Below are 25,848 nucleotides of genomic sequence, written 5' to 3'. Positions count from 1 at the left end.
CTGTCTAAGGCCCAAACCTGGAAGGTGATTATGTTTACCCAAGGAGGTGTTCTGAGGTTGAAGGAAGGTGTTGAGTTAAGTTCTGGAAATAGCTTTTCCAAGCAGCCAGAGAGAACAAATAGCGGTGTTTCTTCAGGGATTTGGCTCGCTGAGATCATTGCTCTCCAGGTTGGACTGCTATCGCCCGCCTGGCTGATGCTGGGTGTCTGCAGCGGGGTCTCAGCTCCGCGAGTGCTTCTTTTGGCTGTTTGTGGCTGTTGCGGGACTGCAGTGGGATCTCTGAGCTGAGATCATGCAGGCTGTCAGGGTAGAAAGCTGGACTTCGTGGTTCGAACCAGTCTTACATAGTCGATCTGCGGGTTTTGGCTTGGTTTTTTTTCTCTCTTTCTTTTCCAGTTGTGGTCAAATAAGAGTTTTCCAGAACTGACTCACAAAGGGCCAACAGGAATGCAGCAAGCACAGCGGCGCCTGCCAAACTGACGGACTCGCAATCGCAAGGGAGAAAATACCCCCAGGTTTCTGCCACTGAGTTCAATACCTGAGGAAAAGAGTCCATGTGATTTCAGGATTACATTGCAGGCTAAATTCTAGCCTTCACTTGGCCTCAGACCTGAACTTTAAGCACCAGCCAAAACATAATCCAAATCTGAGCACCCGTTATTGGTCTATCTCGTCTTCTGCTCATCATATGTGCAGTCATTCAACAGAAGCTGAAATGTATTTTCTCTGCCAAGAGCAGTTGGTTTCCAAATAACTACATCAGCGTGGTGAGTGATGGAGTTTCCATCAACTGCTGTAGGCCAAATGCAGTCATCTGAATTCAGGTCTTGGCAGGTATAGAAACTTGGAGTTGTCAATGGCTTTTATATGAAATTGTACTTAATTACAATTTCTCATTCTGTGCTTTAGTTCTGTTAAAGCTCTTGGAATTGCAGATGAATGGGAGCTTTTTATCTCTTAGCTAGTGAGATTTTCTGTTCTTTAATTGACCTTTAAAATAATTTAGTCTGGGCTTGGATCTGGGTTAAATATAGCTGGTTATTTTCACTCCGAGTATGTAATGCGAAAGGACCTAGGTATCCTTTGAATGTGTTTTGACAAGCACCATGTCTGTGTGCAGGTATGTATTTATAAACATTCGCGCTGTGTGTATTAAAATGACACTTCCAAAATCAAGTACTTTCTCTCCTGTAGCAAAATATTTGTACAAAATATAGTGTTATGTTTCCAAAAGAATGGGCGGTTCAAAGAGAGTAAGACACTTCTAGCAAGGAGGGGACATGGATCGAGCCCTCAGTGGTTATGAAGTGAACATGGAGCTGTTATTGACTTTATCCCATAAAACCAGGCCTAGATGGTGCCTAAGAAAATTGCCCAACAGCAAGGTTAAAGGAAGCAAAAGTGAAAGTGCTTGTTCACTGCAGAAGCTGTATGGATACAACAACTGTCTTCAGAAGACCCTAAAGTACTGTGGGCTAGAAGCTGGCTGAGTGTGGGACAACTGCTCTTCCCTTTCTGATACTTGTTTCCAAAGCATTTATTATTCACTGCTGAGCTCCCATTCTTATTAAATATGATCATTCTTATCTCCCTAGTTTATATGAAAAGCCCCTGAATTCGAAGGAACTACTGCCTGCAAAACAGAAGCAAGATCCCAACAGCTTCTTGCCTCCAATCCCTTGCCTAGGGCTGATTTCAGTTAAAAAAAAAAAAAACAAACAACAAAAAGAAGGGAGAATAAATTCAAAGTATTTGGCAGCAGTTTCCTCTGTGTTTTCAGACACAAAGTCCTTCTCCCTTGACCTCCTTTTGCCTTTTCTTCCTGATAGCAAAGACACCCCATCCAACCTGGGAACCGCCCATCTTTCCATATTCCAGAGATGGGAAATATTTAGCTGATTTCCTTTTTTCCTGTGTCTGTTACTTCAGCTCCAGTTTTAGAGACCACAGGCCAAAATGGTGTGAAGGGGAGTCAGGAATGCCAGTCTCCAGCAATGCCAGCCTTCAGTGTTTTGAATGCATTGATGTTATGGTTTTAGCTGGGATAGAGTTAATTTCCTTCACTGCAGCTGGCACAGTGCTGTGCTTTGGACTTAGTATGAAAACAGTGTTGATAACACACAGATGTTTTGGTTGTTGCTGGGTAGTGCTTGTACTGGTCAAGGCCTTTTCCAGCTTCCCATGCTCTGCTGGGTGCACAAGGAGCCGGGAGGGGAGGGGGCACAGCTAAGAGAGCGGATTCAAACTGACCAAAGGGATATTCCATATCATGTAACGTCATGCCCAGTATGCTAGCTGGGAGGGGCTGGCCGGGGGAGGGAAGCGGCAATTGCAGCTCAGGGACGGGCAGCATCAGTCGGCAGGTGGTGAGCGGTTGTATCGTTTCTGTTTCTGGTTTTTTCCCTTTTCCTTTTTATTATATTATCATTATTGTTAGTATTATCATAACCAATATTATTATAATTATTATTTTATTCTAATTATTAAACTGTTCTTATCTCAATCCACAAGTATTCTTTTTTTTTCCTTTTGCTCCTCTGATTCTCTTCCCCATCCCACGGGGGTACGTGGTGTTTAGTTGCTGACTGGGGCTGAACCACGACAGTCCTACTAAAGTGATGCCACGAGTTCTGGGGACAGTGCTTTGAGAACAGATGAGATGATTGCTCCAGTGATGCTCCCTGGCCTGCAGATTGCTCTGCTGGAAGGCTTGTTCAGGCAGATGCTCCTTCTGACAGCACTGCATGCAAGTATGTGTGTTCATGACATTAAAATGGGGGGACTAGAGCTGGGCGGGGAGATTGAGATATTTTTGCCTCTTAGAAAGATGTTGCTGGGATAGCAGGGTACTATAATAAAACCTGAGATTAGCTAGTGAGACTTTAGGCACAGTCACGCTTGTACAGTCTTGTAGTTCATAGGAATAGGGCCAGCTTTCTGTAAGCGGATGAATCCTCTGCTGGTGCTCATCATTTCTGATGTTTTAAGAGCCACCAGGAAACCACCTGGGCAGCAGCATGCCAATACTCGGCCAGTGTGTATTTGCATACTGTGTAAATGGAATTATTTGGAAACAAGTCTTCCCTTGCAGGCCCAGCAAAAAGCTGTTGAATCCAATCCATAAAATGAAAAACTGTCTGGAGGAACCAAGTCCTACATAGTGGAGGAACCCTCTGGTTCTGAAAGAGCCAACAGGTTTGGGTGGTGGCAGTACCAGGACTGAGGACTTTCTGACTCCTCTAAAAGCCAGTGCAAGAGGCAATCTGGCTAACACAGGAGGAGATACCCATCAAGGGTGCTGGTCCTTGTGAGCTGGCCCTCTATCTCCTTGAGCGGGATCAGGCTGGAAAGAATTTGAGACTCTGAGCAGGATCTGACTGAATGTACTTTCACATACCCACATTCTTCATACCTGCCTTTTATCTCCCAGCCATCCCTTCTCATCTCATGTTTGGTACTGGAACAAGGCCCTGTCTTTGCTTGTTCAAGGCTAATGCCCGAAGCCGCAGCCTCCCTGAGGAGCTGGCTCTGGTTTGTCATTACGCTGCTGTTTATGTAGCCATTTACACCCAGATGCCTACTCAGTTGCATGGTGCATATGCCTCAGACTGGTATAAATGAGTGTCTGGAGTAGACCAGGTTCATGTCTGCTCTACTTCCTACTGCCTGCTCTTCTCCAGAATCAAAGACTTGGTAGGCAGAGCTCCAGGGGACTTCCACTGCTCTTATCTGTCCCCTTGCCATCAGGGTGGGACAGTGCAAAAAGAACAACCCAAGCTCAGAAACTGTGTCTGCAGTAGTGAGGGTGAAGAAGGGTGCATTGTGTGCATTCTTTGGGAGGGAAAAGGGATGGAGGGAAAAGGTAAAAATGACCCATTCTCAGATAGTAGAACGTAACCTCTGGTCCTCTCACCTCACAGCCTGTGGTCTGAGTCACCAAATTCCCTTCTCCCATAACTGCTGCTGCCACTTTTCATGGGGTGGGAAGCCGCATTAGCTCAGACCTACCAGTGCCACTTGGCAGCTGTGGTGATTTACAGCAGAAAAGACTCATCATCTGCAACTGTCAAGGCACGATCTCTAACTTCATTTGAAATGCTTTTCCAGATGATTTACTGCTCAAGCACAAGGTGGTCATTTTATCTCTCTTTTCTTTCCCCTTTGCCCACAACAGACTGCATCCCATGCACGCTCCCCTTCCAGAGCTATGGTGTCAAACGAGTGAGATGAAAGCCTCTCCATTTTTCACGAGCCCTCCTGAGCAGTCTGCTGGAAGACAACTGCATAGCCAATTGCCGTGTCCATTTTGCTGGCACCTCCAGCATTTTATGCGGTGTCTGAATCTCAGCAGGCACCTCACGCCTGCTAATGGCTTTGCGAGTCAGCCAATCAATTGGTTATTTACGGCAGGCATGTCTCAAAACTGTCGGGTCAAGTTTTCCTACCCTGACGTATTTTGTTCAGAGGAACACATAAATCCCCTCCTGCCATTTGCAGCTTAAACCTTCTGAGTGTGAAGCCAGTGGGTTAAAGTTTCCAGCGATAGTAGCAAACTGTATTTTAAAGGGTTGGTCTCCTGACTCTTAGGGGCTTGGGCACTTTGTCTGAGTCGTGAATCAGTTCACACTGCAAGATTTATAGGCATTAAGCTCTCTTTTTGGTGTCCTTTAGCTCCGGAGTTTGAAGTCATAACCAAGGAAACTGAGATCTCTCCACAGTTCCAGTGTTTTTCTAATTAAGGTGCTCTTCTGAAAAGTCACGATGACATCTTAATTAGGTGCTCTGAAGTAAGATACAAGAAAGGGTGCAGAATTCCTGCACTTGCTCCAAAATTCATAAGCTCATGAATGGGAGGATGAAGCACTTGTATAAAATGAACGCTGGATTTCGTTATCAAGCTTCTAAAGACTGTAATGTTCCAGCTAGTTGGAGCTGAGTATATCTAGGTGCTGCAGCAATATGATTCAAAGTTAACCAGAAGACTTCCCAATCTTGAAGACTTAAAAACTAACGACCAAGGAATAACTATTTATAGCAGCACCTACTATGCCCGAAGGGCATCTCAGTCACGCAGAAAGCGTGGGGTAATTCCTGGGCACACCGTTTCTAAGTGGATGAGGCAGGATCACAGTCATCTTTCTGTTCAGCCTATATTGGTATCTTTTCAACACGTGAATGTTTAGAAGTGAAAAAATGTCTATTGTAAAATCAAGTGAGGGCAATTAAAATAAGCCCAGTTTCTAAAGCCATGAACACTGTGCTACACCTCAGTGATTTGCACAAAGAATTGCTTACTAACTGTTAATGACACAAAGTGGAGATTTTGTTTGGTCTCATGTCAGAAAATAAGCCTTTCCCCCATCAGGATGTAAGCGATCTTGTAACTGATAACATACTGCAAACACACCTTCAGCCTTCAACATTTCTAGAATTTGGAAAGGATAATCTTGCAAATAAAAGCTCTTCAAGTGGCCTTGCCCCAACGTTAAAATTAAATCTAATTCAACTGATGATAAAAAATGCCTGCCTGTCAAAATTTGGACTGATCCACAAAATCCCATGCAGATAAAACCAGGGGTACCACCCTCGGCGCCGGGAGCCTGCGCAGAACTGTATGGGGTTCATCATCTTCCTTTTCCCAGAGCTCTCTGAAGTCAGTGGATGTGCTGAATGGTGATGAGCCAGTTGTAAGGGTAAGGACAAACAGGACAACACAAATCCAGCCCTAGAGTTAATGTTTCTTCTTTCAGCCTTTCATGGAAACAGACTCTGTACCTGGCTGAGCACCTTGAACTTTCTCAGTGCTACAGCCCATGCAAGGTGGCCTATCTCATTCTCAGACCTCATTGACTTTTCCAGCCCTTTCTGACCCTCCAAGGTAGCGATTTATGGACCTTGTCTCCCAGGGAACAAGTTCAAACCTTGACATTGAGCCTTCCAGCCCACACGGGAGTATTTGGGTTACAACAGCACATGAGAAGAGGTCTAAGGCCCCCAGCCTTGCCCCAGGGAGGGTCACCCCCACCCTCTGCAGGCCTCCTGCTCTGAAGGGACCATCAGCTCTGGGTTTTCTCTGGAGGAAAGGAGGAGGACTGACTTTTTGGAGCTGGCTTAAAATGTACTAAAACGGTATGGCCCACCAGTTGCCATGTAATGGACTTATATGCATTCATTTAGGTCCATGCTCTGGAAACGATGAAGGCCCATGTCCTCCGTGGCATTGATGATGACTTCTGCTGACAAGAGGAACAATTTCCACAACGACTCCGTATTTGCAAGGTATTGTGGCATTTCTCTGTTTACAAATGGAGACCACTTAAGCTCTGCAAATTTTTAAGGCATGGGCATTTGAGAGCACAAACAGAAACTAATGAGAAGATATAAACACTGAGGTGTTAACCCTTGAGTGACCTCTGAAACAGCTGCACAGGGAATGTGAAGCTTAAAAAAAAGATGCCTTTTGTGGCATTTCTGTAGGTGATTTGATGTCTGTTTTCAAAGATGAACGGGTCCTTGTTAGTGGCCGGCAATGCACAAATGCGTGCGCACATTTATAACCCCTTGATGAAAGTCCAGGCAGGCACCTGGAGACGCTCTGGAAAACGGAGGTTCCTTGGCTGTGATGTTGTGTTATCAGCTCCACGGCTGCACAGGGAACAGCACTGTGTGTGGTGGAAGTTTTTAAAATGATTTTCATCAGCATGATTAAATACTTATTACATGAGTCAGCCATACGGGCTTCATTAAACCAGTGAACTCAGAGAAGCCTCCTCATCTGTTTATGAAAGCCATCTGGAATTATGGATGGCTCAGGAGAAGGAGGGTGAATGCAGCTCAGTGTGACAGAAGCCCAGTTCCCCTCTCAGGAGCCTGCTTGCACCAACCCGCGCGGCACTCCTCGCCCCGCACTCAGGGAAAGGGGCTTTTATTTTAATTTCTGCACATTTCTGGGCAAAGAACCAAGGCCTGACATGACTTTGACAGGGAGACTTTCAATATACCCTGTTGGGATGTGACACAGGCACCTTTTCTGGTGGCAGGATATAACACAGCTTTTAAAAAAATAAAATAGACGCAAGCTTTTGCACTGGAGGGAAGTGTACGTTGAAAGGAAAGGCTTAATGAACTTTAAGCAGCCTTCCAAGATCTTTATTAGTTGCCCCTATATCAAATTAAATTCACACTGTGCTAGGCAGCTTAAGTACTGCAAGTTGATGTCATGTGCTAAGTGCCAAAGTAGGCTTTAATTGGCTGTTTAAATGAGAAAAGGGGTCCTGCTGCGCAGCACATGCACATACGCAAACATATAGCAAGGGGGGCAGGTGGGAAGGAGCCTGGCTCATGCTCTCCCCCTGCTAAAATAGCAAAACGAGGTACCAGGTTTTTCTTGCATTAGCTGGAAATGTTTTGCTCTGTGGCGGCTTCAGCTCTTCTCTACCAGGCCAAATAACTGAAGGAAAATTTGGAGGAAGGTCCCTGAGCTCTGTGCCCAGGGTTACAGGTGAAGCAAGACGGCTCGTCCACGGCTGCGAGCTCATGTGCTTCAAGGTGAGCCAGGATGAGATGCTCGTTCCAGAAATGTTGTCCCATGGAGTTACTCACAGCCAGCTCTTTTTGAGCAGCTTTCCCGAGAAACGCCTGCTGATCAGCCTGGCAGGGGTTTAATAAAGATTTTTTGTATTGGTCACAGCTCGGTTTCACAGATCACGAATTAGTCGCAGATGTCACCGAGAGTAGCCAGAACAGTAAAGGCCAGACGAAGATGAACAGGTCACTTGTCCTGCACAAGAATTCTGATCTTAAAAATACATTACAGGGGCAGCAGTGGTGACTGCGGAGTTAAGATTACAGACAGCTCTGCTGCTAAAATGGGGAGTCCTTTGCCTTCCTGATGGGAAAGCTCTGGCCTCCCGGGAGGAGCAGTTAGTCACACATGGAGAAATCCTGCTGGGCTTGCTTGCGTGGGATCGTCCAAGGCGACCACTTGCATGACTAACCGCTCTAACCCTTTGCGAGAGGAATGAAAAATTAAGTGGCGGTGGTGTTTCTTACTCCTGCAGCCCAGACGTAACAAGAGTGAAAGTGGTGCTGGAACTTGCTAAATTTGAACAGTTGTTTTCTGTTAACACACAGCCTTAAAAAATGCGATTTGAGAAGCTTGTTAGAGAGCCAGTATTAACATCTAGTCCCAGTGCAATTGGGCCCATCTGGGCGGCAAGCCTCCCGAGCGGCCTGCCTTCCCCATGCAGCTGCATCCTCCCGTCCCGCTCGTCTTCCTCGCACCCAAGTGCCGATGCTCAGCCTTCGGCTTGAGCTGCCATGGTGGCAAGTTCCTGTGCTGCCTGAAAACACCCTCCCCACTCATCCTGACCCATGGGGCCGAGCAGCAGTGGCAGTGAGCCCTCAGCTTGCTTTCCACAACACCTGGGACTGGGGAGTGATGGCTTTTGAGCACCCTCAGCTGCTGCCCTGCTGCTCTCCCAGGCAGCGATGCTGGTGGTGCCTGGGGGACTTTGCAGCAGGGAACAACAGCCTCACAGCAGCATCAGGGACCACAAATCTCTTTCTTTTACTCCTTTGTTACGCATTCAAAAAGTATTTCTCCACTGCTAAGAAGCCTTGGGGCAGATCTGTCATGCTCCCTTCCTCTCCCTCTCTCTTTTCCTTCCCATGACTTCATGTCCAGCCTGTTTCTGGTTTCCTCCCAGCCCCTCATGTCCCCCTCCCTGAGCCTACCTTCTCCTCCTCTCTCTCCTACAGACGGGTGAGCCACGCACTTCCCTCATTAAGCTGGACACTTTGGGGGACTCCTGTCTCCTCTCTGCAACTTGCAGCTGATTTTATCTGCCCCCGGGGGATGGTTTTCATAAGGCAGCCGTCAGCGCGGAGGTGCGGAGGCTTCCGGCCCTCGCACTAACTTGCATTCCAGCATTAAAGATAATGGACACAATGGAAAATCAATGGAGAATATGTAACTTTATCCCATTCATAGCTTCATATTGCATTACACCATGGCCTTCAGATGCATAAAAGTGATATATGGCTGAACTTGGCAGGAAAAATGAACACAGGAAACAAATATCTTTGGTAAGAATCAGTCTAGGTATAACCTATATAGCAAATAGGCCTAAATATCTTCTGTTTTTCATGAAATTTCACTGCTTAATTGTTTTCCAGTAATTTGTGAGAGTGTAAAAAATAAATCAAGGCTTTGTGCGTATTGCAGATTTCCCTTCAGTGAGATAAGAGAGAGAAAGAAAATGACTGCTTGAGTTTCCAGCCTCAGCCAGATGCCAAATCTGCCAGAAATACTGCTTTTTTATATTATATCAGTGGAAGGAAATGATTGCTGCTATTATCTGCCCTTTGGTCAGAAGCATATTCTATACCTTGGCTAATGTGCCTTTGTGGTGCAGCCACCTGCACTTTTTCGTGGAGTTCTTCTAATTACAGGGTAGATGAGTCAGGCTGCATTTCCTATGGGCTGTCTTCAAACATAGGAAGTTATTAATACCGATTAGCTGAAAAAGTCCAGGTCTTCACTGTGACGTTTCCTGGCTAATATTAGACACACCTTCTGTACTTTAAGGTGTGATGGCTGATAAGAACCAGTAGTACGGCAGCCGAGGTTTTACGGCGGTGGGTGCAGCGCGGGACAGACTGTCCCAAGAGGTTTTTTTTCTTACACTTTTGAATAAATTCAAGCAGACAGGCTGAAACGAGAACAGGAAACTAAAGGTAGGGGACACAGCCTGGGATGTGCGAGTCCCTCAGGAAATTACGAGGGAGTGGCACAGCGCTGCCTCTGGTCTCGGTGCCCAGCAGCAGAAGAGAGTTACTGGGAGATTTTCCCTTCAGTAGAAAGAAATATCTCCCCGAAGGTGAGCTGAAAGTTCCTAGGAGATGCTGTAAGGCTTAAGTTCCTTGTTCTGGAAGAAGAGTAAAAGAAACTTGGCAATTTAATGAGAATTAAGCAGTTGTAGCTAAGATCCGACGAAGGGCACAACAGAGACCTACTGGGGGCAGGGGTCCCTGCACAACCCCTGGGATAACTAGAATTTGGAGACAGAGAGGAGTCCATGTGGGCCTGAATAAGGTGAGGCATCAGGGTCTATTTTCAGGTCTTCCATCAATTTGCTAAAAAACCCAAACAGCTGGGCTGTTTGGTCTCCCATGCTAACCTAAGCTGCTCTACTTGTCATCGCTCCAGGTGAAGAGGTGGAAAAGGGGATGTACAATGGTGCAATGGATGGAGGGACAAGACCGTGGTGGCATTGGTAAGCTCACCTTGTGCCTGCCCCTTGGGTGGGGGATATCAGTTGCCCATCTGCCTGAGCAGAGCGACTGTGGCTCAGATGGAGACACCTGGCCCAGCTCTGCCGAGGCAGCAACAAGGTGGAAATAACGAGGCAGCATGGCTGGCCGCACTGGTGACAATGGGGACTGCACTGGTGTCATGTGGAAAATTTTCAGGTGAAAAATCAGAAGGCAGAAAAGAGGGACCGATGGACAGCGTTATAGAGATTTATCCAGCCATGCAAAGGGGAATATGGAACACAGCCAGAAAATTCTTGCAATATAAGTGATTATACCTTACAAAATAGGTAAAATAATGAAGTCCCTGCAACCAGAACTGGAAGCCAGAGGGACAGAGATTAAATGTTTTAAACATTCACAAACCAAGTCTTGTATCGCAGATGCCTGGCTGCTTTATCTCTTGATTTATTTCACTTTTGCAAGCCACAGAAAAATTGTACGCGATGGTTTTTCCTTTTCAGTTCCCACCACTGAGTTTACAAAGCTTGCCAAACATGGAGAACTTCACAGAAATCAAGACGAAAAAGCTTCCTGGCTGGCTGGATTTTCCATTGCTTTCTCAGCTGTACCGTGGTGGCTCCTCTAATTTATTTACGCAACCAGAGAGGACAACAGCACACAGCACAGGCATGCAGGATAGAAGAGAGTTGCTGGCACATAGCACCATAGCTGCTCTGGAATCTAAGGAAAATTGATTTTAGGTGAAAGAACTGGGCTCTCCTCACACACTGGGTAAATGAGGACCGTGGCATCGCATGAGCACAACCTGGTGAAAGGGGAGAAAGCAGGATGAAAAAACCTCTTCTCGCAAGGTCCCTCGGTTTTGTATTCTTAGTCACACTTGCAGAGTACACCATACCGACAGGAAATTATGCTTCCTTTCTCCCTCACTTTCCTGGTTTAGATTTCAGCTCCTCCTGTGTAATACCAGCCAGTACAGATAAAATTATTTTACAGTATGAAGTCGGTGCTTCTCCAAATAATTTAACTAATGTTTATAACACTATCCCATGTAAAAGGGATAAGTATTATCCCCATTTTACAGCTGTGAAAATCAAGGCAATTTGGCCGTGGTGTTGAAAGGAAATTATGTTGAACTGGCAGCACTGAATTCATGTAACTTATCCCACTTCTTGACTGTAGATCACAGTTCATACAGTCATGCTCTATAAATACCTGCCAGCAAGTATATGTGGGCTTCATATGAATGTAAAAACCCTGTCTTCCCCTCAAACTTTGATTCAATGTCTGAGTGTATCCTCCTTGTACCTAGTTTTAATGTATTTGGTCTAAAAGCCCATAACTGGTCACGCACACAAACTTTGGAAAGATTGCCAGAAACAGGGCTTCTGCTGTTGGAGGTTGCTGCCCAGCCCTAACCTGCACTTTTCATATCTCAGTTGCAGATGAGATGGAAAATCTGAGCTGCTTTGGCCAGAAGCCTATCCTGGATTCAGATTCTCCTTTTTTTTTTTTTTCTTCCTCAAACAGTATGTGCAATTACTGCTCTACTTTGCAATACAGAAAAGCAAGATACTCCCATTTCTGATCGCTGGAACTGGGCTGGATCTGATTTATAAACCAAAATGGCATGCAGAGAAGTAGGCAAGAAAGCGGGGAAAAAATAATCAGCAAGAAGCTACTTCTAGGGAATCAGGAAAAAAACAGAGGATAGGATTTCTTCCTTAGTGAATTGTTTATGCCCAGGAACATTTTAGTCCTAAAGCAAATTCAGAAACTGTTGTGAGTTTATGACATATGACTAGTATCTTGAAATTCTACAGCAGATTGCAACAGACTTAGATGACATTTAGGCAGCTGAAGCCACATTCGCTAAGTTATGTTTCACAGGGAAAAATATACTGCCTAGTGGAAATGTTATGCTGTTGTTGGGTGGCAGCTTGCATTATTATTAGAGATGGCAAGGATCTATGCGGCATTTGTACTTGAAATAAGAAATTTTAAGCAACTCGGAGCTTACGGGCTGGGCACTTTTTTGTTTGCTTGCTTTTGGATGGCTTGGGTTTCTGTGTGTGCATATTTTAGCTAATACAAAAATAGAGCCTCTTTTATTGCAACATTTCACAGAATTTTCCAGCTTAAATGAGCTAGTTTCCAAATCAAAAGGATAAACCCTGATGAAAAGTTGGCTTCTAAATGTGAAATTGTTCATTGTCCACATTCCATATTTTAAGAGGAGGGGTGTAGCCATCCTCTAGCAAATGGTAAAAAATTTGTGTCAAACTGAGGAGGGTGGTTTGGTGGTTTCTCCACCATTTTTACACACTTCTGGTTGCCTATTCTCCTTGCAGAATACAGTCAAAGACACCTAGCGGTTATGATGGAAATGCTTGGGAATTAAAAATACCTTTGATTTCCAAATCTTTGCTCATCTTTGAGGAGCTGCCAGGTCTTGTGTTACTGGTGACTGTGTAAATGTTAAATGATACATTGCCGGTCTTCTGGATGCAGAACCATTACGCACACCCCGCCAGCTCCCATCTCCCAGCCCCGGCTGCCCAGGGTGCCATTCCTGCTGTCACAGCACAGCACCACAGGGTCTATTCTGCCCCATGAACCCAGCACTATAATCCTGCTGGCACCTCATGCTGCTGGGGAACCACTGGTGTTTGGGGTCCACAGCAAAGAGCAGGGTGGCAGTCTTAGGGAGGATGCGGTTGTGCCACCAACAAAACCCCTCTGGTCAGAGGTGTCCCACACACCCCCACTCCAGCCCAGTCCCTGCTAGAAGACCCAAAGTGCCCTTTATCCACGCATGTGACCTGCCAGTCCAGCTCTCACCCTGTCCTGTCTGCTGGAGGCTGACACCAGAGAATGCTGGCTTATGGGGTAGAGGTACCCCACGGCTGGTAAGGGGAGTATCTGTGTTCCCTCCCTCCCTCCCAGAGCCTGAACCCAGCACTGCGGCCCTGGTCTCCTGAAGGGGAGGCATGGGAGAAGGGCCGTGCATCCACACGTTTATCACTGATGTAGGACCATGTGTTACATGCGTCGTGGTTTATCCCCAGTCAGCAACCAAGCACCACGCAGCCGCTCGCTCACTCCCCCCTGGTGGGATGGGGGAGAGAATCAGAAGAGTAAAAGTGAGGCACCTCATGGTTTGAGATAAAGGTAGTTTAACAGGTAAAGCAAAAGCTGCGTGTGGAAGCAAAGCAAAACAAGGCATTCATTCACTCCTTCCCATGGGCAGGCAGGTGCTCAGCCATCTCCAGGAAAGCAGGGCTCCATCACGCGTAACGGTTACTTGGGAAGGGAAATGCCATCAGTCCAAATGTTCCCCCCTTCCTTCTTCTTCCTCCAGCTTTATATACTGAGCATGACGTCATATGGCCGGTTTGGGTCAGCTGTCCCGGCGGTGTCTCCTCCCAGATCCTTGTGCACCCGGCAGAGCACGGGGAGCTGGAAAATCCTTGACCAGTGTAAGCGCTACTTAGCAACAACTAAAATATCTCCACATTATCACCACTGTTTCCAGCAAAAATCCAAAACATAGCCTCATACTAGCTACCACGAAGAAATTTAACTCTACCCCAGCTGAAACCAGGACAACATGGTCTTGTATTGATAGGGGAAAGAGGACTTTAGTCCTTGCGGAGGTTGCCTGGGACATTGTGGGGAGCTCTGGAAACAAGTATGAGATGTCTGAGGGTGCCACACAGACAGAGCAGGAGTTAAGCTGGAGGGCGAAGGTGTTTAGGATGCTTCTCTTCTCCCAGTAAATCAAGGCCTTGGTTATCATGGCAGATTTCACTTTTCTAAATAAGGCTGAGAGTTTTCCTAAGTATTTCAAAGGCAGATAATATCTCTGCAGGTTTGAACACTGATTCCTCCCAACTTGAGCCAGGGTGACTCAGATTCTGTAAAACGGAGCCAGGAAAACTCAAAAAGAAAATAGCAAAGCGGGCAAGGTCAGATAAGCAGTGTTTGAGTTGTGTCCCAAAGGAGTAAAAGACCCAAAAGATTTTCAAGCAAGGTGCTCCACTGGAAAAACTGGCTCTAACGCAGAAAATCCTTGACTGTATATGAACAGAGAGGCTGAAGTCCAGAGAGACTTTAACATCTACTCTAATGTCTCAGATATTAAATTTCACCCAGTTTTACCTTCTTTCTGAGTTAAATAGCTTACATTTGACTAAAGCTTATGTTGTGTTTGTCTAACATGTAACTGTCCCCTACCCCCACCCCAAGCTCCGTCCCTTCATCTGAAGAGATGACAAGAGACAAACCAAGCCACCTCTGCCCTCTGGGGGTTGCTCCAATGATTAAGGGCCCCCACTTAAACGCGTGTGCAGAGATGCTCATGTGGAATCCCCTGGCTTTTACATCTAGTCCCTGCTTCTCACTATGGCTTTTTCTATGTTAAAGTACCATTTAATATGCCATCACTTCATCTGCTCAGACATTTTATACCATATACCAAAGCTGCGTCACGGACTACTTTAGAATCTTGGAGTTATTTTCTTTCCAAAAAACAAACTCAAACTTTGAACCAAAACCCAGACTCATCTCAGATCATGCGGCATTACAGGAACTACCATTTTTTATGGAGCACAGCGGACCTTCTCGACAAGTGAATGGCAGCACATGTTTAAACTCAGCTATGCTACATTTTTTGCTTTAACTTTACATGGAAGGAAACGTGGTGGTTGCTGGTCCTCTCCTCCCTTTGCTACATCCAGATATGCTTTTTCCACTATGCCCTTTCCCGATGCACAGCTTCGGCACAAAGAGTACTGGCAGCTGGAACGGAGGATGAAAGGCTGCCCTGTACACTCACGTCTCAACATAGACTACGTACATCCTTTTCCACAATCCTCCTGCTATCCTAACCAGAAGTAGGTGGGTGAAGAGGTTAGTTATTTAGTCTAAAAATAGATTAATGTAACCTGAAAAAGCCTAAAAACATGGTCTAAAAAAAGGACTGATTTATTTTTGTATATTCCTCCAGTTATATAGCGCTTGTTAGTGCAGAAGATGATGAGGTAGCAAATTAATTCCTGATTTTGCAATTGCTTTTTGAGAGCTGAAAAATCGCCTGACTAAGGTGACAGAAGGGTCACAGAGGACAGTGAAAGTCAGCCTTCTTGATGTGGGAGCTGGGCCAGATAGAGAATTTGGCTAAAACAAGATGTTTGTAGCACTTTTCTGTACCTATCAGTAACTCTGAGAAGTGTGAATAAGGGAGGTTTTATTTTCTCAAATAATGCAAAATTCCACTGGGAGGGAGAGTCCTCCAAGGTTTTTCAGCATAGCTCAACATAATGGTCTAAAAGTCTGGCTGGGAAGGATGAACACAGATGGGTTTGTAAGCATGAACCCGAGTAGCCCAGCTTTGATGCTGCTGCAAGATTTACTCCAGATAGAAAAAAAAAAAAAAAAAAAAGCTGAATTATCTACACTTTGTACAAGTCCTTGGTGTATAGTTTGGCACCAGCCACTAACCTAAGCTGGCCTGGGAAGAGTCAAAAGCTTGAAGTGGAGGGAAGGGAGATGCCCTACTTGAAAGGGTAGAGAAGCAGAGGAAATGTGTGTTCCTGGCACAGTGAGGTCTTCCAGGATGAATTGGCAATGGATCTATTTATAAATTCACAAGTGGGCTTTGACATTCAGTATCAGCAAAAGACAAACAGCCACTCCAAGAGGCTGTGGAAATGGTTTACAGAACATGACTTGGTCTTTGCAGCTATTCATTAAAAGTAGCAGCAGCTTTTACAGAGGAATATGCAAGTAGATCATTATGAAAGTAGTGCTGCTGAGAGGGGATACTTGGTGGCTTGTGACTTGAAACATTGCTCAATCCCCATAAAACAAGAAAATTTGCACTGGCTTATAAAAGGAGGAAAAAGTTCTGTTACAGTCTTTCACTTTGCCATTAAACAACAACAACAAAAAATCCTGGCTGCAGAAAAAGCCTTTAACCATACAAAACAACCCAGAACAGAATTTCAGAAGTGCCCAATGCAAGCTTCTCCCCCAACATGGGCTAGAGAAGGAGGTGACACAAAGCTGAAGAGTCAGTTCATGGGGGTTCATGGGTTTAGGTCTTGGCAGTCGAACAGCAGGAGAGGAGGTACATTGGCAACCGAACGTAACCGTTGGGAGCACATACAGGCAGTGGATGCAGGCATGTGAAAACAGGCAGAGAACAAGGGTTCCAAGATGAAGTCTTTAAGTGGTGGCAGCGATGGAGGAATCTGTCCAAAAGGGGCTTAAAGAAGAATTCAGAACTGAATCTCTGGGGTTTGAGCCCAAAGACTGAGTAGCCAAAGTAGCAAAGGAATTACTGACCACACTGAATTTCTTTAGGCCAGAGTGAGGAAAGGTGTTCACAACAATCTGGTGGAAATTCCCTTTTTATTATGTGGTCCAGGGTTGGGAGGGCAGGTACTTGCACCCCATTTGCTGTGCATGACTCCTTTTGCCTCCAGAAACAGCCATAACAACTTCCTCCTGTGATAGGCTTCCAGGAGAGGAAAAGTGCAGCGCAGTTGAGACTTGTACCGAGGTTCGGGGAATCTGGACTTTTGTGGAGCAAGTATGGATTCCTGCTTGCCTACTGAGCATTTTTGATAGACAACATTAAATTATAAAATGAGGAATGATGGCAAACATGGCTATCATAGGTGTGTGTGTGGAGGGGCAAAGGGCTGAAGACAAAGGTGGAGTGCAAGTAAGTTCTCTGAATTGTCCTCAGACTAGTGCCAGCACAGGGCAGTACCTCTAAATGGAGGAAAATTCTTTCTGAAAAGGAATCGGGATTTCTTTTCCAGATCTCATAGAGGTATAGGTGTTAAAACTGGTCCAAGTACTGGCAGAAATTGCTCATTAAGCAATCACTCTACCACTTACTAGGCACAAAAGGAGAAGAGGCTTTATGTACGCCTCAATAAATGGATTAACTAAGCATAATTAAACCTACAGCCAAGCTCTGACCTTCATCCAGTTCTTGACAGAAAAAAATATGATAGCACCAGTTTCTGAGAATGCCAGAAAATTAAATTCAATCATTTAAAAAGATTACTACTGCATGACGAGATGGCATTCAGAATGATGTAGCAGATTCAGCCATGTCTTCTTTCTGAGATCTGGAAAAATAGTGGTGGATACAAACAACAGGAAGAGAAAAGCGTTGCCCTTAGTGCAAGAGAAGGCTTGTACTCATTTAAAGAGATGGCTTTCAGCTTGAAAATGCACCATCCACTAATAAAGAGGCTGCTTGTGGTACGTGCCTTTTGTCCAGTGTGTCGTATCTAGCTCATATCCTGACACATGCTGAAGTCTTTGAAGGGGATCTCATAAACTGTTTATAAGTGGTCTGTGATAAGCTCAAGACAGCCCATCTGAAACAAAAAGAAATGTGAGGAGCCCTGAAAAGAAATAATTTACCTTTCACACATTGTGGGGGAGAACACAAGGGATGGAAAAGAGCTACTCAAGTTAAGGCACAACCACAGCATGGAAACAACTGGGTATAAACTGCCCAGGAATAAAATTAAATTGGAAACTGGAAGGAGTTCTGTCCTGGTTATGTTTTTATAGGAGAAGTGAGAAAGAGTTTATGAAAGAGACAGCAGATTCCAAAGAAATAATAAATATTCCTCAGGGACTCTCTGAAAAGACAGATGGAACAAAAACAAGCAGGAAGATTAAAAATCCCCCAGGAGGTTTGTATAGGAGAAAGCTCAGACTGAGCTCGTGGTATGAAAACATCATGACAAAAAATAGTGGCTGCCTGATTATGCTCATGCCATTTATAATATGTCCAAGGTCCCTTTTTCTGCTTGGTGTGGACCCAGCAAGAGGCAGGAGAAGATGGACAGAGCATGCTGTTCCCCTGGAAAACAGGCTCCCAAAGAGCGTGTTTGGTCTCAGGTTAGTGGTAGTGGCGTAACTGCTGTCTTCCCTTCTGTGAAACAGCGCCTTTATTTAGTGGCAGCTGAAAAAAACAGAGGAGAGCACAGGGCAAATGGTTAAAAACCGAGTCGTGACACTAGAGGGATATCGACATTCCCAGAACATTTCTATTTCCTATAATAATGGGGCTGACGCTATTCGATAGAGCAGAATGGGCAAGAGCAGCAAGGGATAAAGCAAACATAAGGCACATCCTGAAAAAGAGCAAAGACCAAAAGCTTTGGGGTAGCGTGGTTGTGAGCACAAGGCCTGAAGGGTGAGCAAAGAAACGGCCTCCTGCTGTTTGATCCCACAGTGTCCTGGCACACGGGGATCAGTTTGCATTTCCTAAAAATAAACAGAACGGCAGTGAAGTGGCATCTATCTACAAGTCAGCTTATGTATTCTTCTCGTGGAAACACTCTGAAGCCATCCGGGTCAAAGGAGGTGACAAGACACCCACGTACACACAGCCGTTACAAGTCTCCACATACTTATTAATAAAAATGTTATATGCTACAGAAGTGTCCTGTAACTGCACCAAAGGCAAAACCTATTTGCCTTCACCTCCTTTCCAAAGAACTTAAAAATCCATCACCTCTTAGGTCTGATCTAGGCTGCTGTGAGCACAAGGTGCCCCTCAGATCACAAAGAGGGTGCTATAATAATGGTTCCTTTTATGGTAAGGCAGGTTCCCGGTTGTAAAGGAGGAACATGAATTTCAGATATGCCAAACAGCCTGGAATTCTTTTGCTTTCAATACTTCTGCTCTTTCCTTCTTTGTACAGTAATTTCTTTTGATCCTTTTCTGTACCTCCTGGTTGCATTTCAGCTTTTGACACCAGAGGACAACTTTTGTGAAAAAAGTGAATTTTGAAGTAGACTCTGAATACTTTGAATTTTTCATCCTAAAATTCGTGGGGGACATTCACATCCTCAGTCCATGGTGGGTTTCAGGGAACCTTCTGCAAGCTGAATGAGAACTCCCCAGGAAGCTGTTGTGTGCCCCACCCAGAATTTTGGCCCTGAGCATGTGAGCAAAGCCTTTAGTTTCTTGGTGAATTTGGGATCAGCCTGTCTGAGTCTTGACCAATGTGTTCCCTGGGTGTGGAAAGGCTTATAATTGCTTCTTGGGATAAAACCCAAGCATTGCACATGCAATGTTAGAAAATGCCTGATGTATCTGGTTTTAGAAACCAGTGGGGCATGTAGCATAAACCAAGAACCTTATTTCTTAACATGTTCCTGTATGTCAAAGCACAGAATATTGGTGTAGCTTTTTTATTTGTTGACAGAAATGAGATTTTTCTGATAATCCAGGAGTCTAGCTCTCGCTGGTATAAGTTACTACTTCACGTTAGAAATCACCGTGACTCTCAAGGTTCACAGGTCCTGAGAAATTGGCTTAAACTACAGAGCTGTTAAATAGCTGTAAAACTTAATGCAGTCACAGTCGCCCTCCAGTCAGTGGTCTGGAGAAGAATTCGAGCACATTTCAGGAGGAAGCAGGGTGTTTGTCACTAACTAAACCCCCTGAATATCTTAAAACATCAGAGAGCAGTTGTTCAAGAGGGTGTGACTCCCACTAGCTGCTTTGCCAGCCTCAAGAAAGAATGTGCGTTTTGGTTTGTTTTTTAAATGCCTGCTGTGTTTAGCTGCTGAATGCTCTTCTAATCTGCAGGTAAGTTCTCTACTTCAGCGCTATTTTAAAGCTGACATGTAGCAAGCTACTGAAGTGAACCAAGTTAAACTCTTTCACAGGATCAAACTTTTTTCTCCTCCTTCAAAACATGGTGAGAAGCAACCCTAATCTGTTAACTGTGGATTAAAAGGTGGAATCTGATTTTTTTCCAGCTTCCCAGCAGACGGGAGCAGTGATGGACGCAGGATTCCCATCCCTTTTCCTAGGTCAACACCTAAGGGCTCAGACCACCTGCAGGCAAATTATTCAAGGTAATTAGCCTGAAGATCTCCACCTACTGTCAGCTTCCTCCCTCACTCTTATCAAATGCTGAGCTGTTTCAGAGAGGCTGTGACAAGCATTCTCCTCTTGTTTTCTCTGGAGATGTACTGGAAGATTTACCCAGGCTTCAGCTATTGCTGTTTGCAAGATGGACAGAAGGCTTAGGAATGCTACAACTACAAATGATGTATCTCAGGTAACCCTAAAGTGCAGATATTCTGAGTAGACCCTTGATTTCTACTAAGCTACCTTTGCTGTGTTTTGCAGGACAACCCCTAATTTTGGTCTGTTCCCATCTGTGACAGCGTTCACACTCACAGGACATGAATGCATTAAAATGGAGACAAAGGGAGCAAAGTACTGTGTTGTATGAGGTCAGCAAAGACTGGGCACTGCTGGCCCCGAGACCCCAGTGAGGTGCAGGAAAGTGTGGCAAAAACATGTTATAAGGGACAGCCCCCGCCCTCATGTGTGTTCAGGATAAAAGCAAGGGGGGCTAAGAATGAGCTGAGGCTGTGTTTTGGAGAGACAGTGCTCTCTGTGGACTGATGGATTCCCGCTCTGTGACATGCCACACCAGCAGCAGAGTGAGATCCTGGCAGGGCACCCCATTTCACCAGTCAGGCAAAGGGACTTGCCTGTTCCCACTCTGGTAGGGGACTGGTGACGATCTAGGACTCAGGCCTCCAGTCTTGCTGTGCCAGAGAATTGTACTCATCCCCTGTGCAGGGCTGAGCTGCTGCCTCTGCCCATGGGTTGTGCGTGAGCATGGCGGGGAAAGGGGGCAGCCAAGGAGGAGGTTCCTGCAGGAGACGTCCTGCCAGTAGCTGCAGCGGCTGGACAAGCCCGTGGGCAGGGGCAGCAGCGTGTCTGGAGACTAAATTGACTAAAAAGAGCAAGAGGCTCTGTTCAGTGCTGGGAGAGGCACTAAGTCTTGCCATGCCCCGCTTACTCAGATGTTCCCTCTGTCCCTCAGGTTTAATCCATCTCTCTGCTGCAGGAGTAACAAACTGGCTCAGAGGGTTGCATATAGCAAGCAGTGCCTGGCAGGGCTGATAACCTCCCATAAAATACAGGCCTTCTCATATTGCAGGTTGAAATCCATGTACCATGTTTTCCTCCATTGACCTCCTTGCTCAGCTCTGGCTTGGGGAACTCTCGCAACCCCCTGGCTGCATCAGGGAGCAACTTCTAACCCTGACATGTGCACTGTGTGATGAAACCTGCAGTAAGGGGCATTCACATGACCAGCTGATCCAACCAGGGGGACATGGCCCTCTCACGAGACCTGGGCTGTCTCAGGTGATGCTTGTCCTGCGTCAGCCCACGTGATGGGGACTGCCCCTTGTCACGAGACTGGCTATGGGCTGGGGCAAGGGTATTGTGTTCTGGGCCTTATTATTTTGGAGGTGGTGACCACAACAGGCCAACAGTCCTCATGGTGCAGATTGGTGGTTGCTGGGGAAGAACTGCTTCCCTGAGCTGCTAGGGAGGAGGCTGCACCCAGGCAGCATCCTCTGACAGTCTGCGTCGAGGTACTTGCTCAGGATATCAGGGTTCTTCACACAGAGGAGTCAGGAACTGCTCTGGTGTATTGCTGAGAAATGGTTTGTGCATCAGTGTTTGGGAACACTGGATTTCCCATTTTTTCTGACTTTCAGTCTTGTATCTAGCAAGCATACCCACCTTTTGGAATGTAAGGCGTGCCAAGGTAGTCCCCTGTAAGCAAGCAGAGCTCCAGTGTTCTACCACGGCTTACCATATGATGCCTTTTCTCTTTTGCAAGAAAAAGAAATGTTTAGAAACAAGCCCAAGCCACAGATTTCAGATCAGGATCCAGATTTTTTTTTTTAAATACCCTAAAGTTGGGAAGTGCTTGCCCTAGAACAACAGTTGGACTGAGTTCAGCTTTCTAAAATAACCCTGCCCAAAATCCGGATTCCGGACCTCACCCTCCAGGCTCATGCCTCCTTTCTTTAGCAAAAGTGGAAATAGAAGTTGAATCTCATTTTGTCTGAAGTTTTCCCTTCACAACACGTTACATTCCTTAGGTTTGCTTTCTTAATAATTACTGGCTGCTACAGAAGTGGTCTTTTGACCTCTCTCAGCCTCTAAACCAGCATTTTTCCAAGTCTCGTCCTTCAGGGGTTAAGCAAAGGAGGCCTGAGAGAAACTGCCACTAATTAACTGTGACAGCTGAAATCCTTGAAATTGCTATTGAACTTGGAACCTTGTGTGCTATTGTTCTTAGCTCCTCTGCTGGAGTCTTGCGTGATGGTGGTTTGGATGGAAACATTTTTGGGCAGGTCCTTGGAAAAACAATGGGAAAAAGCCCTTTTAAACAACGCTGTGAAAGCCAGAAATGGCAATACTGACCAGAACTTACAGATTTAATTTCATGCATCTGGAATTGAAGGGGAGCTTCCCCCCAGGTTGATGGCAAAAGTCCACCTGTCTGTCAGGGCTTAGGAAAGGAGGGACCAAACTCTTTCCAGGCATAAGGACTAACCGATGGTACAATATATCTACCCAGGTGACAACTGTGGGTCAAAACCACAGTTTGGGTAAAACAGGTGGTTGTTTTCAGCCTACCCGCCAACTGCTGCTTCTAATCATGAAAGCATCGCTTATTACAAGGTATCTTGAGATACTTTTCAAAGTATCAAAAGTATCTTGAGAAATAGGCACAAATGATCTGTGAAAAGGCTGCAGAACTCAGTCTGAGCATTGAAGTCTTCTGCCGGGTGGCTATCTGTAACTGCTCTGAAGATGGCTCAGATAGAGAAAGAGAAGAAAAAAGGAGTCAAAATGGTATCTTCTCTGGTTCTCAGCCACTGGCGAGCAATATTGGTTTTGGCTGTGTACATTTATCCGCTAACTGTGTGCACTGGGGCAGCCTATAAAACTACTTTGCCCATATTATTTCAGCTTTGCTAAGGCTTGTGATCCCTTGATAGACGCTCTCTTCGTCTTTGTGGAATGGTTTTGAGCAAAGAGGACTTTTGGATTTGGGCCAATATTTTTCTTCTGGTGAATTATGGTTTTCTGGCCTTTCTAAATGAGAACGCTATGTCCATGTGTGTACTTGTGTCACTCTTTTTTCCATTAAGATGATCACCGGATTCATATGAACCCAAGCAGAAATGTGGGACAATGTCTGCAAGTTGCCCTCCAGCTTACATAGGAGTATCTTCTGTTACCACAGAGTAGTACCTCAGAAACTAAGCAGGATGTACCTGCTAAAAGTGTTTTATGCTGCTGAAAACAGTTCTGTTTGTGCAATCTCAGTGCTCCTGTTGGGACCCACAAAGTTCGCAATGCTCTGAAGATGTTATCCACAGACCTGCCTGTGCACCCCTCTTCCCAGCATAAATATATGCCCAGGTATGGGACAGATAGAAATCACTTCCCTTCTTCAGGGAAGTCTTGTATTAACCACTGCAACAAGCACAGCTCGGCTGCGGAGAGCTCGGGAGTCTCAACTGACCCTGGATGAACCATGTAATAAAATAATAATAAAAATAATACAGAAATATGAATCCTGTAAACCACTGATTAGTTCTGAAAGTAAATTGGATCTCTTTTGAAGTTTTTAAGATTAATTCAAAGCCATCTTTATGGCCAGCTTGTATGCTATAATGGTATGGCCCCGTCTTCAGCTGATATAAATCCCAGAGGTTCCACTAAAGCCGCTGCTTCATTTTTGATTTACAGTCACCTTAGCAAGACAGTCCCTGCACTACTTCTGTTCAGATAAGGAAATCATGGAAGCTGTTTGTTATCAGAGCATATTACACTCAATTTTTTCTGACTTTGGAGGCAGGAAAGAAAACAGGTCTTCGGAAGCCTCTTGAATCAGACTGATGCTCTTTGATTTTTAAATAACTTCTGATTTTCAACTGTGATTGCTCTTGAAAATTTATCAGGCCCTTAAAGTTATTACAGCATGTCTAAATGGCTCATTTTATTTGCTTGCTTTGTGATTAAAACTAATAGGAGCAGACCACAAATTCATGCTGTGTTTCCATATAGCAGAATAATTACAGATCAGGCTTTGAAAACATACTTGCAATGCAGTTTCTCAATCAGATTTTTTTGCTAGGGGATATGCCCACTTTTTTCCATGTATACTTATTTCCATGTGTTTAGAACATTGATGGGTTTTGTTCATCCTTTAAAGTCTGGCAAGAACACTTGGCAAACTATCACTTCTGCTCTTAGAGACTAAGAAATAATTTATTGTCTTGCCGTTTGTTAACTTATTCTTAGCTTGATATCCATGCCATGTGCTTGATATGGGCATATTTTTAACTGGAAAATCCAAATTTCCAACAAAAACATTTCAGACAATACAAGCAGGACAACGAATAGCTCTGATTGTGATCGTGTGTCTGTACATGAGAGGAGTGGCAGAGTGGACAAGGTAGCAAGGGACCTGAGCTACTGCTGGAGGTGTGCTTACAGCCCAGACTGGAGAAAATAAGACAGAAAGGGAGAGAGAATATGGGTAAGCAGTTTGCAACAGAACCAGGTGTTGCTGCACATGTTATTTGATTCCTGCTCTGCTCAGAGAAACTAGATTTTGTTAATAAAGAGGATTTGAGTTCATAAAGAAGTTTTGATTATGGAGTTTAAAAAAAAAAAAAAGTTAATTTCTTCTTCTAAAGGAAACAACTAGTGAGATCCCAAATACTGTTGAACTGCTGGAAGATACCACTGCAAGGACCAGCTATAGGACTTCAGCAGCACGGAACAATAGTGTAATTTCTATAGCAAGCAATGACTTCATCCCTGTTCTCTTGGATGTCTTCTGTAAGAGTGGAATAGCTGAGGGGAGGCTGAGGAACAACAGCGACTTCCCTCTTCATATGGCTTGTGCCTGGTGCATCAGAAAGCACAAAACTGAATCAGGAGGCCAACAGCTTGGAGCCACCAGCACTGCTGAGCCTGCTGACATTTCACATATCCCCTCATGTGAGATGTGGCTGGCCAGGATCACCTGGGGCATATGTCCTACCACCAAACTGGTCAGATTATAAATCCTTGCATGGACTGGAGAGCAAACTGGTCCAAACCCATGGAAAAGGAGCATCAGCCTTGGTCCATGGTTGTTGATAATGGCTAGAAATGTTTGCTTTAGGAAATGAGGTAAGTGTAATGTTACTATAAGGTGGAAAGCTTCCAAGCCTGATCCTGTCTTGTGCCCCTGCTGCTCTTAGCCCTGACACCAGACCTTAGTGGCAAGCTTTACCCTGCAGCAAATATTTACTGTGACGTTGTAGTCCCTCAAGAGAAAAAAGGGTTTATGGTAAAAATGATGACGGAGTATTAAGTGCAGTGGTGCTCGTGAGCTGCACAGCTATAACAACAACCCCCAAACTGGTAAATAGGAAAAAGGCCTTCTCTGTCCAGATGGTGAGGCAGGCAATATAGCCCAACTCTATGCAACACCAGAGACTTTCCAAATCCTACTCCAAATCTTTTAATCCCTTCAGCCCTTAACGGTTCAAAATTACATCATCATTTCCTCCATTTCAGACAGAGATTTACCCCTTCTACTTCCTAGCTGCAATGCAGTCTAATAGGGCTCATACTTCTTAATCTTAAATGGAAAAATGTATGTCAAGTCAAAACAAAGCACAGTTTCTGGATCT

General features: G+C 45.1%; 1 protein-coding gene across 1 annotated transcript in view; it reads right to left on the bottom strand.

Annotated features, from left to right (window-relative positions):
- TRMT5 (tRNA methyltransferase 5) overlaps positions 1 to 4,355 on the bottom strand; it is a 67,449-nt gene extending 63,094 nt beyond the window's left edge. Inside the window, exon 1 of the mRNA XM_064460981.1 lies at positions 4,352 to 4,355. The gene's annotated coding sequence lies outside the window, so the exon portion shown is untranslated. The remainder of the gene's footprint in view (positions 1 to 4,351) is intronic.
- Between the last annotated feature and the right edge of the window lie 21,493 nt (positions 4,356 to 25,848).

Source organism: Phalacrocorax carbo, chromosome 9 (assembly GCF_963921805.1).
Source record: "Phalacrocorax carbo chromosome 9, bPhaCar2.1, whole genome shotgun sequence".
NCBI classification, from domain to species: Eukaryota; Metazoa; Chordata; class Aves; order Suliformes; family Phalacrocoracidae; genus Phalacrocorax; species Phalacrocorax carbo.
Note: the sequence above shows the minus strand (reverse complement) of the source record. Positions and strands in the feature narration are given on the sequence as shown.